The sequence below is a fragment of the Lepisma saccharinum genome, chromosome 13 (assembly GCF_977018435.1).
Source record: "Lepisma saccharinum chromosome 13, izLepSacc3.1, whole genome shotgun sequence".
In the NCBI taxonomy this organism is placed as follows: Eukaryota; Metazoa; Arthropoda; class Insecta; order Zygentoma; family Lepismatidae; genus Lepisma; species Lepisma saccharinum.
In genome coordinates this window covers 29,905,466-29,919,009 of record NC_139241.1, presented here as the reverse complement: position 1 = coordinate 29,919,009, position 13,544 = coordinate 29,905,466, and the positions used below count along the sequence as shown (strand labels likewise).

Genomic DNA, 13,544 nt, shown 5'->3' with positions numbered 1-13,544 from the left:
CACTGAGCAAACCGACTTGAGACTATTGAATTTAATGTGATTGATTGATTTGCTGTATTTTACTTCACTTCTTGTGCCACTTTTGGCTAATTGCAAAGATGGAGATGAGTGATGATATGATGAAATTGATTGATACTCACAAACATACATGCCCAGACCGGGATTCGAACCCAAGACCCCTGGCATCGTAGCGCAATGTGCTAACCACTCTGCCATGGGGTGCGGCACTAATGACTTTCAGAAAGAAAATTAAAGGATGCACATGCAAAATGATCTTATAAAACCTGCTTTGAATACCATACTCGATGTCCTTTCGAAGTCACCTGGTCAGGGTTATATAAAAGTTGTTTGGTTGAGAACTCTCATTTAAAAAATCTTCACGATTAGCCAAAAGGGGCAGAAGAGCAATGTAGAACAAAACAAATCAATCAATAAATCAAAAATCTAGTTTTAGAGGATAATTGAATAACTTATTTATTGATTTGCTTTAATTTACTTCGCTTTTGTGCCACTCTTCAATAATTTGTGAAGATGGGGACGAGTGATGAAATTGATGAATTGACATTCACAAACATACGTGCCCAGGCTGGGATTCGAACCCGGGACCCCTGGTGTCATAGTTTTGTTAACCACTCCGCAACTTTCAGTATCCTTCATGCCATTAATTATTATTAGAACATGTTTAGTATGTGTATGTCTCTTTTTTAACATTTTGTTTCAGTCAGAACATCTCTTCATGCACCATTGATAATTCTTTCAATAAGAGATCAAATTTATCCTTAAACCAACAGGGACCAAGAATAGCACACTTGTCACGAATAATTCAGTAACTTACGAGGTTATCAATAGTTGTAATAGTCTGGAATTTCTTTGTTTCCCTAATTCATTTCTTTAGTGTACATTTCATTAAGGGGCAAGGAAGTAAGGGTAAAAATTGCACCCTGGGTAATGTACAGTTGTACAAAATATTGGAACATTGCCAGTGTATTCTGCTACAGCCGAATGTTTTCTTCTGATACTTCATGGCTAAGATCAACTATTGAACATAGAAAGGGAAATTGTAGCAGGTTGCAAAGTAATCTTAAAGAATTCATACAGAAGCACGAAAAAGGCACTTAGATAAGACAAATATGTTACTTGTGTAATATCTTAGTTTTTTCCACGAAACTAAACGCAAGTGTTTCTCAGCACTTTGCCCTGCAGTATTATAATTTGATCATTACCATGAACACAGGATTACTCAATAATAGCACACTAATAAATTTTAATAAATTAAAATTAATAAATTTGCAACAATCAGTAATAGCGTATTTATTCCTTTCATAAAAGTAACACTCAACAAAAGTCCATTTCTTTTAGATAAGATGATGTGGGGATCACCTGTTTCCCAAGGAGAATGGCCAAATGATTTTTTTAATGGATTAAAGAATGAATAATGTTAGCTCCATTTATCCACCGCAAGTGGAAGGATGAAACTATGCCTATGTAGCAAGGTCTACTATGCTAATGCCCACTTCGTCAGCAACTTCTCAGACAGATCAACAATGGTATCTACAAATCGCAGCATGAATTATCTTGACATGGCCATCATCTATTGATGTTGAAGGTCATACATGCACAATGATCTTCACACACTGATCCGATGTTCGGTTCATACAGTCGTCCTTGCGTGCTTGTTTAAGCGAATAAAATGTGTGTAAAATTTTTACCAAATTTGCAGCAAAAATTACGCACACACATTGTTCTTCAAGTTCTTTCATTTAGCATTTAAGCATACTCGTTCTTGATGTGTTAAAAAAAAAACTCATCCTTAAGAACATTCATAATTATCACAATTCAGTTTTCACTTTGTCCCTATCTGACACAGCTCGTGTATGTGGTCAGAGTTCCATGAATGTAGTTAGACTACTAGTGGAATGGGGCGCCGAACTGTTAAATGCATGTGAGTGAAAGTTTCCACACAGAGTGGAGAGCACAGACATTCCTGCTTGGATTAAGAGGAAGCCTTTTAAAAAAGAATGTGGTTATTTTCTAACCACACCTCATATTATTATTATTGTTGGGGTGTAAGGGGTGCTCCTTCCACGTAGTGCACCCAATAGTCAACCTCACTTCCACATAGTACACCCTGGACTGCAGACTAACGAGGCTCTGGCGACTGGCCCCCATGGCCAGTATAATTCTGTGTCATCCTGTGTTTTGTCCTTATTTGTGCTGAGTGCCCTTTTTAGCCTCAGCTTTTAACCAAGGTAAGGAAATTTTAGTTTTGAAACATGCTTTTATTTTTGTTATGATAAGGGGCTGGACCCCGTATAGTGTAACAGGTGCAAAATAGCCTCAGTGCTGACGCACCCGAAGATTTTGAGCTATTAAAAAAAAATAGAGGGGGAAGGAAAGGCAGAGATGATCACACCCTAGGCATCCTTGCACTTCCAAGGACAGCAGAGAACATCCGAAAAGTGACTCAAGTTGTTTGAAAAGATTGACGCTAGGAGCCTGAACATCCAAGCAATTCCTGAATTAGCAAACATGGATGAAAAAGGAGTGTGCTAAGGTGGTGCCAAAATTCCTCACTCCTGAGCAAATGAAATATTGTATGAACATTTGCATGGGCATTCTTGCAGACATTGGAAACAACCTGAACTTCCAGAAAATGTCATTCCTTGTGATGAAAACAGGATGTTTTAGTGTGATCCTGAAACTAAGAGGCAATCCATACATTGGAAGGGTCCCACTTATCCACAAAAAAAGAAAACAGATGAGCAAGTCGAAATTCAAAGCTGTGATGATTGTTTTCTTCTCGTATATCCAAGGGAGAAGCTCCCATTAATTGGGAGTCTGAAGGTCAGTCAGACAGTGAACCAGGTTTGCTACAAGGATATATTGAAGACTCTTCGAAAGACCATGTCTGGAAGAACAACTCATGGATTCTTTTACAAGGACAACATGCTGACACACATAATGCACTGTCCGTCAATACGTTTTGGGTATATTCACTAGACCTAGAATCATGTGACCACCTCCAGTTCCCAAAACGTCAAATCTGCATTAAAATGAACCCAGATCAAATCCATGGATGCAGTTAAAGCAAAAGTGGCTGATGTAATTAACAGTCTGTCAGATGATGACTTGCAGGACTGTTTCCAACAGCGGAAAATTTGTGTGGATCGTTGAGAAGGATCGGGAAGGGGAATTCATTGGAAGAGAGAATATTTCCCATGTGTTAGTTTCATCAAATAAAAAGGTTTGAGCATGAGTCCAATTATTTTCTAGCCATAAATTGTAACTAGAAAACCCTAAATAAAATTAAAAACCACATATTCATTACCTCACACAAATATCTTTCCTCCCACACAAATATACTAAACAAGAGAGCACACAACATCCAAAAAATCTAAACAAATAATAACTTAAAAATGTTCAAATAGTTAAACTGATGCAGTTGTGCAACCAACAAGACATCCCCTTTTGGGAGAAGGAAAGTGATCCTGTGTGCACCCTACTAAATCTGAACTTTCCGAATTCATGACCAAAATTTGTAACTTCTTATCTGTTTTGGTATTGCATTGCACAACGAGGTAAGATATTTCTCAATTAAGACATTTTTATCATTTTTCTAACCCAATAATAACCATTATTGTACTGATAAATCCAAGCAACTCATTGGAATTGTTCATTTATTAAACTCTTTCACAAGGAGATATATATATATATATACAGTTTCCACAAACTCTTAACAATTAGGTTTCCCAAAGTTTCCATAAAAACACAGTATCTGGAAATGAGAGATATAGAGATTGAGATTAATGGGTGAAAGTGTGTCTGTGTAAAAATTACAAACTGACTAATTTCATTTCAGATTATCGATACATTTATTGTTTAAAAGTGCAACTGGAATTTAATTTTGAAAAATATTATCCAGCATGGAACATCCCTATAGCTAGTTACAACACATATTTTTATTGAAAGGAAAAGTAATATTATTTTTCTATACAGATAATAATAATAATAATAGAATTTTCCAGTACAATATTAAAAACAATCAAATTCATGTACCGTAATCAAAGATGATGTGATACCATAACATGGTGAATAGCCTAACAGGAAGCAGGCTGGCTTGGAACTGTAATGTTTAATTTTTTCAGTATATACAGAAACAATTCCTACTACTTTGATGGTACACTAGTAGTTATTATTGGGTTTAGAAAAATGGTATTAGCCAGAAAAAAAACATGTCATCTCACTGGGCAATGCAACATCGAAAACAAAACAAAACATTTGCCACCGACACAATACTGACAAGTTTTTAATTTCAGACCAAGATAAAACATAGACTTTTAATGACTATTTTCCACCCTCGTTAATGCGCACCTTATCTGTAACATCAGCATAATTGGGACAAGGGCATAAACATGCCAAGGAATGTGAAGAATGATCCGTGATTTTACTAAATATGCCTGTCTCCATTCACCTGGAGTGACTGAAGAAAACCAGGCACTTGTCAGGATGACTGGCTGCTAGAACTCAAACTTCGACCTTCCCAAGACATACTTTGGAACCAATGACCTCAACAACAAACATAAAACGAAAACTGGAAAAACCTGGCCTCGGTTGCCAAGCAGTTAACGTCAGGAGGTCCAATCATCCAATCCAGGATAGGCCATGTTAGGGAACGTGCTCCATCATCTATCATTTCGGAAATTTCGCCCATGCCAGGGATGAGACGGGAATCCATCCCGGGTACTTTGTTGGAGAGGGCATAAGTGGACCACTTAAAATGCGATTTTAAATAACTTTATAAATGGGTAATTAATTCCATGTTAAATCAACAAAAAAAAAATAATAATTGGAATTTGATGTCATGGATTTTGGTATCTACGTTTCTTATCTGAAACATACAAAAAAATATTTATATTATTTTTCATGTTGCTGGTTTTTGAGTTATTGAAATTTGAAAACTGCCCAAAAACCGCTCACTGCTGAAACATTAAATACAATTTGCAAACAGACCTGTTTCAACTACAGGGCCGGGCATGGTACATTTTAAAGCTTATGAATATATTTAGCCAAATCCATGACATCAAAGGTTTATGCACTGGTTGATTTGACATGGAATTACCAAAAAAGTTTTAAGGGATCAATTCAGCATGGCGTATTCATTGGAGCAGTGTGTGTGCTTTGCTGAAGAGTATTTTACTACTCATTCTTACACTTATGTGCAAGAGGTTTTCCAATAAAAATGCCCTGCTTCTGCTGTACATCACAAAGCAACTCTTTTACAACCAGTCAAACACAAACAAATGATCCCACAAATTGTTTAAGAGTTGATATGTATTGTTAAAAATCAGTTCTCAGATGTTTTCAGCAAATTAACAATGTTTTTTTTAAAATAATGTAATTGCTTTTATTTAGATAAATGCTAACATAAATTTATGAACCCAGTGATAGCCTACAGGATTAGTTTAGTGCAGAAAACCCGGTGTAAATATCTCTTACGATTTGCATGATCTAAATTTTCAAAGTTTGGATTGCGCGACTTTTGAAACATACTGAGAATGCACAATTGCTAGTAGTTGGTTTCCTAGTGCAATGTCATTGTAACCTTATGTTAACTTGTGCGAAACCAGTAATACTTCAGGATGATGAAAGTAAACCTTCGTAAGCACTGCTACATTAAATAAGTTGAAGTGAGCCAGAAGAGTAATAAAACTCCAGCAGCATAGCTATTTGCAGTCTAAAGCTCTTCTTAATAGTTTTTCTTGTGCTTGTAATAACCGTAAACTACAGGAAAATAAAGCTCTTCTTGTTTATGCATGTGATTTTTGTTGGATGTTGAAGTCCATGCAATTTTTGTCGCATGTTGTAGTGAGATACTTTGTCGGGTGGCGATATTCGACAAAAATCGTATGTATCAATGGAACCTATTTGTTTCCATGTTCCTTCAGTTTCTCTAACAAAATGCCTTACTACGACGTCCGACAACTATCCGACGGCGCCACCCGCTCTCATCCCCTCCATCTGTTGACAGTTCTGTCCCCTTACTATTCCCATACGGACAAGAAAAAATGGTAATTCAATGCATTTTCCACATAATATTTAGAGGCTTAACCTTTGCTCCCCGATGATGCCATATGGTATCATGGTGCTGATTACGAAATGAATGTGCTTTTTGGACCTTCATACTCTTACGTTTGGGTGGAAACTCTGACACAGGTCTGGAGCAAGCCTGGGAAATTCATATTAATGACCAACTTACCCCCCCCCCCCTCCGCAACATATCCATGCCACATTTCCGAACAGAGTTTCACGTTTTGGCTCATCATTCAACTTGTATGGCACCCAGGAACATGAAACATGTTTCAATCTCTTTGGAAACGTCGATTTTTTTCATTGAAATTCGGTGGTTGCGCCCCCAAACCTCCCTTCCTCGGTTCGGCATTCTGAATTGTACACGGTTGCATGCTATGATGTTTTAGCTGCAAAACAAAACTTATCCGAAGTAGATTCCTCCCATAGTGCCAGAGTTATAACAATTTTCCTTCAAAAATGCATTTTTTCTTTTTTTACGAAAAATAGGTAAATCACATTTTGGCTTATTATTTAACTTGTATGGCACCCAGAACATGAAACATGTTTCATTCTCTTGAGAAATGTTCATTCTTTGAAAAGGATACTAAAGTTTGCGCCTTCTTCCCAAATAGCGGGAGAAGAGGGGGCAAACTTCAGATTTTTATGGTTTTTTCAATGAAATTCGGGGGTCGCGCCCCCCAAACCCCCCTTTCCTCGGTTCGGCGTTCTGAATTGTACACGGTTGCATGCTCTGATGTTTTAACTGCAAAACAAAATTTATCCGAAGTAGATTGCTCCCATAGTGTCCGAGTTATAACAATTTTCCTCCAAAGAGTGTTCGAATTTAAGATTTCCGCCGAGAAGCTCGGACGAGAAATGTATGTATGTCTCTCTCTCTCTCTCTCTCTCTCTCTCCTGCCATCACTGGTTTCTGGCGCCGTGGTTGTGTTGTGCATAAAAAAAGGCCCTAAAAGTTGAGGCCGAAACTTACGAACGAGATTTCCTGTTCCCATGCAGAGTTCCATAACGATATCTTTAAATAAATAAATAAATAAAAAGGTCAATGAAGATGAAATTCCCTGACATTTCCCTGACTTTTTTTGACACCTCAAATTCCCCGACTTTTCCCGGTTTTCCAGGTCTGTCGCCACCCTACTATAACGTATATTCCGAACAATTTCCTGTCGCGTATTGTGTTCACAAGTTACAAAGGAAAAACTTCCAAAAGTACCAGAAACGATAGCGCTTCTTTTTTTAAATATTATTCCCTAAATTGCGGGAAAACCATTGACATTAGCGAAAAATCAAATCAAACTTCTAATGAGGATGAAGACTCAAAAAATACTGTACTTATGACAATTAGTTACGGAGATACAGGTCAGCAACCAAGAGTCTACAAATCTGATTTTTTTTGGGGGGGGGTCCTGAGGGAGAAATGCCGGGAGTGGGGCGGAGACTTTTGGGATTTTGTGCTCTTCGCAGTGGTCTACCCAAAATTCAGCTTTTACGGAATTATTACAGATATTTAACGCTCTTTTTTTTGCCTTCATTGCCTGGCCTGTATGTAGAATTCGAGGTAAGTGAACGTAATATAAAACAAGGCAAGCGGGGGGCGTTGGATGGAACAAGCACATTTTCTCCTTTCTTTTCAAAGTATATGAACCCTGACAGCAATTTGAAGAAGAAATAAATCGCGTGTACCAAGAGGTTGAAATCGAACTGTTCATTTCATTTGGTCACTTGGGCTCCACTCAAGTCACCTTACCTATATATGCGCACAACGAATTGACTGTTGAAACATGTGACCGCTTTATCGCTACATTCCAATCCACATATGGCCCGAATGCATACAGGCAGAACTTTCACTGCCCAGCTGAAGCCGCTGCCATCCCAGCTGTCTTTGAGCTGTGAATCACACACCTTACGTCACGCCTCCACAGAGGAGCAAAACAGAACCATCTTGCTGTGAAGCTGAATTAGGAAACATTTCAAGTCGATGTCAGTGTTGCCAAATGATATGAAATATCCTTCACAGCTTGGGGCCAGTTTGGTAAAAATTTGTCGAGTCTTTTATGATCCGACAGGCTAATCGGAACTGGACCTACGTCTGAAATTGGAATAAGAACTTCTCTCTCCTTTGGACATCGAACCTGCGATCCCCGAATTACAAGGTCAGCAAAGTGGTCCACAACGCTTGGGGAAATTTCATTTATGGTGACCTTGTCAAAGCTCCCTCCATGCTTTTCCGAAGTTCCTAAAGGTATATTGCTTTGTGATGAATTTTTATTGTCTTTGCCAAATGTACAGTGGGTTGCATAAGTATCAGCAGGCAAATTTCTTCGTTTTACGCAATAAGATCTTCAAGAATTCAAACAAAACGCCAAACAAGCTGCTTACAACTTCTACACCAGCATGCATGAAAAGCTAGTCCTTAAAAGTACAAGAGAAAAAATAATGAATGTAGTCATGGACAATTTGCCGTGAAATACTTGTGCATCTCACTGTATATTGTGGCATAATTTATCCTGCGCTCTCCGTTGCCGAGTGTGTTCAAAGCTTAATGCTGTAAACAGATGATCTGCTGCTGTCGGCTATGCAGTTTTGGATTTGAATGTTTTTTTCTCATTATCTTGCTAATATACATTTTATTTTTAAACAAGGACAAAGAAGAAACTTTCTTAACAGAAGAGCAACTTGTCCATGTGTACAAGAAAAAGTTCTGCAGTTATGTCAAATAATTCACTGACGTGTTATTTGTACAATTTTGTAAGCATCATCGATGTTTTGAGGGGAGTAAACACTTTTCGTTTGTTCTCCAACACACATTTATCTATGCATGAGTTTGGTTTTAATTTCTTAAGAAGGGATATAGCTACTTTAAAAAATGTTGGGAGAAAATTCTGTACAACGAAGGAAAGGCAATCATGCCTTCGAGAGTTTTGCAACACTGATCGTCTGTTAGACAGTTTGGGTGAAAGATATGAGAACAAAACTTCCGCCCACCTGCTCGTAAACCAGCCTACAAACAGCCGCAACATCCACAAGACTGAAGAACGTCACTTCCAGCAAGTAACAAGCAACGCAGACATCACTAAAGCAGTACGGATGCTCTTCAAAGTAATAACAATTGACGAAACTGAGACTGGACATTTTCCTTCAAAGCGCGAATACAACACGCATGAACAAACAAAGAATAAAATACATCGGAAGTCTGTTAAGTTCGAGACTTTAGTGATACAGAATGTAAGGCGTAGAACTGTTAGCGAAAAATGCAGGCTCGACCAGGACTCGAACCCGGGTCTCTGGCATTCCGTGCCATCACACTACCATTGAGCTACCGAGCCGGCCTGGCTTCGCCTGATTTTTCGCTTCCGCTGTTTTTTACCTGTGTGGAATCGTCTCTGCCAGTGCTACCGCAACGTGATCTGTTGCTTTTGAAACACAGGTCGAGCGTGCATTTTTCGCTAATAGTTCTACGTAGTACATCTCATGTGTGTGCCTAATTTAATGAAGTAACATCTCTACGCTGGGAGGAAAGAGGAAACGTCAACGTCTACTGTGTTTCAACTTCCAGATATACGAGGTGTGGCAATAAAGAAACCGGACTGATTTTTTTTTCTAATTTCAGGTCACGTGGATGACGAAGAGAAGGGCAGGACATTGACTTGGGGACAAACGTATGTACTAAAAATGATTTTTTTTCTAAAATGGTGATGCAACTACCATTGGATCGTTTGGCATGGAATGACCCTGGTGTACGAAGTTTAAGGAGGTGAGGGGAGACGATCCTTCTACTGTGAAAACGCAAGAGAATGTGGAGAAAGTCGGTAGAATTGTTCGAGGACCGCCGCCTCAGCAATCGAGCAATTTCTGAACATACCAACATCAATAAGAAAATCGTTAGACAGATTTCCCACGACGATCTGTGCGCTAAAGTGGTGGCAACATTTCAATTGTCTGACTTTTTTCATTAAAGGGTTAGAGCATGAGTCCGGTCTCTTTATTGCCACACCTCGTATATCCAATCAGTTTGACAGTTGGGGGGGGGGCTGGGGAAGATGGAGAAAATGTTAGTTGTTGAAGTTTAATAGCAGCATGATTTTACCAACTTCCCCATGGGGCAACGAACGTGAAGAAGTTGGGGGGGGGAGTTATGTATAACACCCCGATAACTTGTAATGGTTTCCTACGAGGCTCATTTAGACATCCCAAGGGTTGAATAAAGGTTCGTGAACATAGCCCGCCAATTGTCTACAAAATTAACCAAATTTTTGCTCATTGTTAGTGCTACGTTAGTGCTGGTTTCTGTCGTAACAAGTTTCGTCAGACGACCCCTGTTCAAAAAATATAGCAGCACTAACGAAATTCTTTACGGCAGAAGGCAGTACTAACGTAGCACCAAATATGGACAAAATTTGATTAATTTTGAAGACAAGTGGCGGGCTAAGTTCACGGACCTGTTGAATAAGACAGTTCGAGTGCCGGGAACTACAAGCATTTTTAACTCGAGGTGAGAACGTGACAGACAATCTTGGATTGATCATAAAATCATAAAATGATTTAGGCAGGGTTCTAACCTGAAACCTTTGTCTTCGCAGAGCGTTACGAAGACTACTCAGCCACGGAGGTCGGTTGTGCCTAGTCCCCCTACCATCAAGAGAAACTTCAACTGTTCTTGCCCCCGACTTCTGGGACTTAATCGTCGCCACTGTAAAATCATATGGGTCATTTAGCCAAATACGAGCCCACAGGACACGAGCTAGTAAAATATTGAAAAGTTTGACTCAGCAATATAGATGGTGAGCATAAAGCGATGGTGGTTCGAGAAGCGAATAAACTTAGCCAGTCTCGATCTTGTGTCTGTTTGTTAAAAGCCTTACACGAACTCTGTCTATTTATAAACAGTCTTCTCGTTCTCGTCTCGAAATATATACCATATAAACAACATATACACAACGTACCACTGCACACAAGGCAAACAACTTTTCTTAACGTTCGAAGTTCTTCTCTAGACGCTATGAACCCTCGACAAACGGAATTTTATCCTGCGTATATGCAACCACCCGGCACATGTAATGCCACAAAGATTTGTCTTTGCAATATTATAAACAAACTACCAAAATAACAAATCTAAAATTCTTGACATTTCTTTGGTTTCTTAACCCCTACTTACGTAAAGTTAGAAATTAACAATTACGGAAATAAATATTTATTTCAAGAAAACTCCCTTGCCAAAAGGCCAGTTAAGATCAAAACTGAAGCTGTATTGAACAAGAGAATTAGACTTGTTTTATGTATTAATGCCCCTTGCACTGCGTTCGGCAGACTAACGAGGCTCTGGCGTCTGGACTCTACAGCCAGTAAAATCTTACGTGGGGCTCGTGTTGTCGTCTATTTGTGATTGTCCCTTCATCCACCTTATCTTACCCTACCAATCAGTTGATCTCCGAATGTTTAGTATCGTTTTTCTACAGATGTAACTAAAATTATTCTAGCAATATTTTCGCGCCTCGCGAAAGTACGGGTCCCTAATTATGAATCAGTCTGTATAATAATGAGCGACCGTACACGTTGGCCGACAGCCAACCCCTGTAGTTATTTAAGAAATGCAAATAAGTGACAATCTAAATATAATTAATGTCACGTTCCACATATAATTTTAGCTAGAGCACTCTAAAAGTGGTATTCCTGAATTAGTCACAGAAAATAACGCAATTATGGATCTTCCCGAAACATGTGTGGAAAAATCAATTTCAATCATTACACTTACTTTGTTATTCACACTTTTCATCAGCTAAATGACAACCACAACAGCAATGTCGGAAGAATTTGCAGATCCGCCTCTTTGAGTATGTTTTCTCGCCGAACAACCACGCCTTTCCTGTTCAATACATTCGATCCAAATTTCTACTAACAACGGAAACAGTTCGTCAAGAGTAATATATATAAACTTCCATGTACAATATAAGGTAGACAGGGTGGATACAAACAAGCAGAAATGAAATTCCCTGACTTTTCCAGGTTTCCCAGGACAAAATTTACATTTTTCCCTGACAATTACAAACTAAACTAAATCGATTTTTTTGCAAATGGTAATAATAAACTCATACAGATCCACGTATGGTTTTGTTAAGTACCAATATTATCTTCTATGAAATTGACTTAATTTCTCTATTCTCTATGATTTGAATTCAAACTGCAAAATAGTGAATTTGGAAAATTATTGCAATTCACAAGCTAGGGAAGGATTACGGAATGTTGTCATACGCAGCAAGTTTAAAATAAAATACTTGATTATTTTTAAAGTTACGACTAAATTAGGTAAGAGTGATTGATTAAGAAATACAATTTGTAATTTATCAGTCTCCTTATACATTCTCGGTATTATATGTTGATATTTCCACTAAGGTTTGGAACCCTCTGCTTGCAAGAACCATGAGTGCGGACTCATTTTTCAATGCATAAAGCTACTTCTCTCTTCTCTGTAAAGCAAACAACTTAACTCTTGCATATAAGTAAAACAATTGAATCGAACAAAATAAAGTGTCATATTTCCTTACATTATCAATTATCAATGGGATTTCTGCTTCAGTACAGTATATCCAAGTGAAGTACTGTGAAACTGACAACATGCAGATATACCATCAATGCTGACGAAAAGGGTATGTAGGTATTAGAAATTTAACGCAAGCAATTTATAGAATTTCATTGTATAGGTACCTGATTTAGCTAATCACACATTAAAACAGGAACACTCTAATAATAAAAGCTTCTGAAAGTTCATATACGAGGGGCATCCTGAAAAAAGGTCCAATGGTCCCTATACACAGCACTAGTGGTCGGAGAGCGATACACACACATGCAGGCAGGAAGAAGTGGCATGTAGCTGTAATCTGGTACAGTTGCAATGCAGCCGTTTTCGGAAAGTTCTAGGTTAAATATTGCAGCTCTCATACAGTCTCCCACCGACTGCGATGTAGCCTACGTGTAGTAATCAGATTTTTGCAGGCTCAGAATTTGGCACATAGCCATCAGCAATCGTGTGATGTGTGCAGACCAGAGGTCGTGAGTGATAGTATGTTCAGATGATGGTGCAGACAATTCACGAAGGCCAATCGAATGTGCACAACCCCATACAGCTGAGTACACGCGGGTGTTCCATCACTTCAGGTGAGAGATTTTGGACCACTTCCTGTACAGCCCTGGCCTTGAATGTACCGACTTTCATCTCTTTGTTTAACTGAAGAGGTCTCTGGCAGGGCAAGGATTTCACAGCTACACTGCGCTAGAGATAGTTCCAGTCTTTGCTGTCAGACATATATGCCATGGGCATACTATGCTGAAAATTAGGTTAGGACTCACTGTTACTAATGCAATAAATTACTACTGATATTCTTGTTTTATTTATGTTTAATCGGTAGCAACCTTGGTCCTTGATTTTTTATTTTCTTAATTGGTGTAGTTTTATATTTTTT

General features: G+C 38.5%; 1 protein-coding gene across 1 annotated transcript in view; it reads right to left on the bottom strand.

The window, feature by feature from the left end:
- Positions 1-13,544, bottom strand: part of Hsp110 (heat shock protein 70Cb) — a 154,988-nt gene that overhangs the window by 61,133 nt on the left and 80,311 nt on the right. The gene's annotated exons all lie outside the window — the stretch shown is intronic.